We start from the raw sequence: 4,022 nt of genomic DNA, 5'->3' as shown, positions 1-4,022 counted from the left end.
CGCCCACCATCACCATCACCATCACCATCACCATCACCACCCACTATGCCACTGATGGTCTGTCACACAGCCAAAACGTGTCCACATGGACATAAGACATCCGGCAGTCTCAGTGAAAGAGGAGAATTTGAGGATGGATAAATCAAAGGGTTTCCTGTTTTAACTTTCTCTCTGTCAGTACATTTGAATTCAAATAATGTTTTGTTCCCAGAAAACAAGCCTGATTACTTAATATAACTTCCCGATTGTGTAATATATCCAATGCAGACTCTGTGTTAGCAGTTTAAATAACTTTGTAAGTGTGCGTTGCGTTAGCAATCAAGCAGTAGTGACGAAACTCGCATCGCTGCAAACTGTGAACCGAGCGGAAGGTGACTGACCTGTTCTCTGTTTTGGAGCAGAAGAGCCCACTTGCTTTTGGAAGGTGGATCGCCGTCTTCTTTTGCGTGGATTTGCGTGTCAGCCTTAGAAAACCGTGGCGTCGTCTCGTGGCTTGCACAGGAGCGTGGTGTCTGGGTGTTGAGGTCTGTGTGCTGTCGAGGTTTCTGCTGCTGCTGCTGCTGCTGGTGTCTGCCTCTCTCTCTCCTCCCTCCTGTCGAACACCACTCGCCCGGGATCCTGAGGACACAGCAGAGGCATCAAATTACCCATTAGCTGTTCTGTCCACTCTTTGGCGTAAGCTCAAATCAGAAGTAAAAGATATATAATTTATTTGTTTGATCGCTTGTTTAATGTTGGACACTGATTTGTGTATTGCCAATTTAATAAAGGAGTAGTTCAACATGTTGGGGAAAGCTTATATCTTTCTTTTGAGCATTAGCTAATGTTAAGCTAACATTATAATATAATAAATAAACTAAAACAATAGGAAAACAGAAAAAAGCAACTCTTGTAAGTGATAATAATGGGAAACTTTTTCAAAATAATGATAGGCTAGTATCTCACAATGAGAATGAAAATGACAAACATTATTTATCTCAAAATATTGTGTGTCGAAATCATGCTAATAATGAGGCTAAAAGTAGCTGAAGTCAGCTGGCTAACTTATGTTTGCTAATTAACTGTCTGAAAGCCAGGGTAACATTATCTGCCTAACAGTTTTCCAAGAGCTCAACAATCAACATCTTTCTATTTTGTTTTGTTAATAACAGTAGAATAACCGAATAAAGCCAGTTGTGTAATGGGCCATGAGCTGTTGCCAGGCAAGCTACAAAGAGTTAAAGTTACTGCTTCCACCATTCCCGCCTTTTAATAAGCTAGTTTATTACTCTGAGCGAATTCTTGTCAATAAAGTAAATAATTTCTCTAAGGTGTATTTCCCCCAATGTGTCTTAGTATTGCTAAGAAAAAACACTACACCACTGGCTATCAGTCAGAAGTCAAGTAAACTATAAGTGTTCACTGACTTTGGTAGAGCACAGCCTGTTCTCTATGGTTAACACAATCTTAAATAAGTCACAATTAAAAGTTGACCTGGTAGAAGTTTCTTAAAAATATAAATATATATATTTTTCAAATCCCGACAGTCAACAATTTAAGCTCATACAGTATTTACTACTGTATCATGTGCAAAACTATGCACAACAAATAGCCTCTGTTCTGTAGGCCTATATCTGTAGGTTTACAGACCTCAGACTAACCCCAACCTCAACCTCACGCTATTTCTAACCCTAAACCATACACTAACATCTACTAGCTATTTGTTTGACTGATTCTGGCTTGCTTTGGTTTTAAACAAATGTTTCCCTTTATCGATACGCTCTGCAAATGAAACAACACAAAACAGTGTATCTGTTGCCATTTTTTCAAGCTTTATGTCTGTGTCACTTCACCAGCCTATGACGTTCTGCATTCTTTAGTGATTTAGACAGATTTGACAGTCTTGTGTGATCACCTTTTTAAAGCAGCAAGATGTCAGTGTAGTTCAATCATGCTACTTCCACTGTGCAGCAGTCAGCTTGATTTCAGCTCCCTTTGATCTATCATAACTCTGTGAACTGAAATAAGACAGCTCTGGCAAACTTAGCTTGTTCACACAAAGTGTAGACACACACATCAGAATCTCTCTCACATGTGTAACAGTCCTCCCCACACATAATTTATATGCACTTAACTAAAACACTTGAAGCCCTGGAGAGTTTTCCTGTTACAAAAAACAGCAAGCAATCCTGAGCAATAACTTCTGATTGTTTATACAGTTGAAGGATCTTGTATCTAAAATGGTTTATCATGTAAGTGCTTGTTTATCTGTGCAAGACTCTCCTACTACTGTCTTGACATCGTAATGATTATAAAGTGGAACAGACATTGTTTTCAGGCCAGAGGGGAGAGCAAACTGTTCAAAATCAATCTGTAGTGACAAAAATGTTATTTAAAATCAGTGTTGGCTCTTGATAATAGGAAATAGGCCAAATTGGTTAGCTTTTCTTCCCATCCTCAAACATATAGGTGATTTAAGAACCTTGTCTTGGGGTTAAAATGTTTAACCAAAGTACTAATTGGTCCTTTATGCAAACTTAAGTTTTTGCTTGCTCTCAGCTTGGCTTCAGCTTGTTGGGATGAGCACCAAGACAAACAGGGTTTGGCTAGTATAGGCTTGCTTTGGTGCGTTAGCCACCCACGTCCATGTCCCGTATGAGCAGTTTGATGGAGACGTTCCCACATATCTCTGCTGACTGATCGTCCCATGGACCCAGAAACAGAGTGTGTTTCCTCCGTCTATCTTGTACATTGTACAGACAGTTTGAGCGAGAGGATCTGTGAATTTGTTTCTCATCATCACTGTATTTCTTTACGTCTTTTTCTTTACAATGAAAGTCCTTTCAAAGCTTCAAGTGTAAATGACGAGGTTTCTGACATAGTGAAACACCTTAAGTGGCACATATTGAAAGTTTAATTTACCTGACAAACTCAGGTGTTTTTCATTGCATATTAAAGATGTGTTTTTGTATGTATGTGTGCATGAAGGTGAGTTCAATGCTGTTTGTTGATTCTGAACAAAACAATACAATAACAATGATTATTTATATCATTGCATTTGCCACCGTATAACCTTTCCTATTATCACTATATAATAGTTATAGTAACCATATAATAGTGCCCATATTGACATTAGTGGTTGTTTTTAACCCGCATATGCAAGGCAAATTAAAGGCTAGGCAATTAAATAACAACATAAATCCAGATATTTTAAAGGATTTGAATAAAAATAAAACATATTTTAATGGCAAAAAGAGATAAGATGTTGATGGCAGTAAAGTCAGTGAGAGAGACTCTCTGAAGTACCTAAGGTAGCAGCTTTTGCAACGACTGGAAACATTGAGCCGTGCCCAGTCAGCCCAATTGAAGGGTCCCACAGAGTATTTCTATATGTACGTAGTGACACCTGCTGGCCAGGATGAGTAGTTTAATCCATCTCTCCATTGAGTAGCACACAACCAATGAAATGTAACTGTAATTCTGAATGTTTGACCTATGTTAGCAACTCCTTGAAGTTGGCCTGTTGACATTTAAGGACTTTCACGTTTTTCTGCTTTGATCAAGATGTAGAACCCAAAATGTAACTATTAGAAATCAACTAATGGGGTGAATTGTGACAGCAACATATCAATCAAACCATAGAAAATAAAGTTTGATTTCTATGCTTTCCCTTCTAAATATATCAATGAAATATTAAGCAGACTCAAAGAACAAATAGAGCCGTCGTTGACCTTACACTGTGAAAGCTCTGGAGGGCGGCAACTAAAAAGGGAAGTTCCCCATTTAGCATTACAACCTTTGCTATTGTCAAATAAAAGATGTGATGACCTCATGGCATACAATCACGAGCTCAACATCATGTGATGCAATTAGACCTGACGGTGTACATGAGATAAAGCTCAATGAAGAAAAAAACAAACAGAATATGCCTTACAAACACTTGAGTGGAGATAATACAAGGAAGACTTAGTGTCAGAAAAACTTTGCTGATTCAGTGACATATTTTAAGATATACTGTTCGTATATGTAAAAATAAATGTTGC

This window comes from Trematomus bernacchii, unplaced genomic scaffold, assembly GCF_902827165.1.
Source record: "Trematomus bernacchii unplaced genomic scaffold, fTreBer1.1, whole genome shotgun sequence".
Taxonomy (NCBI): domain Eukaryota; kingdom Metazoa; phylum Chordata; class Actinopteri; order Perciformes; family Nototheniidae; genus Trematomus; species Trematomus bernacchii.
Note: the sequence above shows the minus strand (reverse complement) of the source record.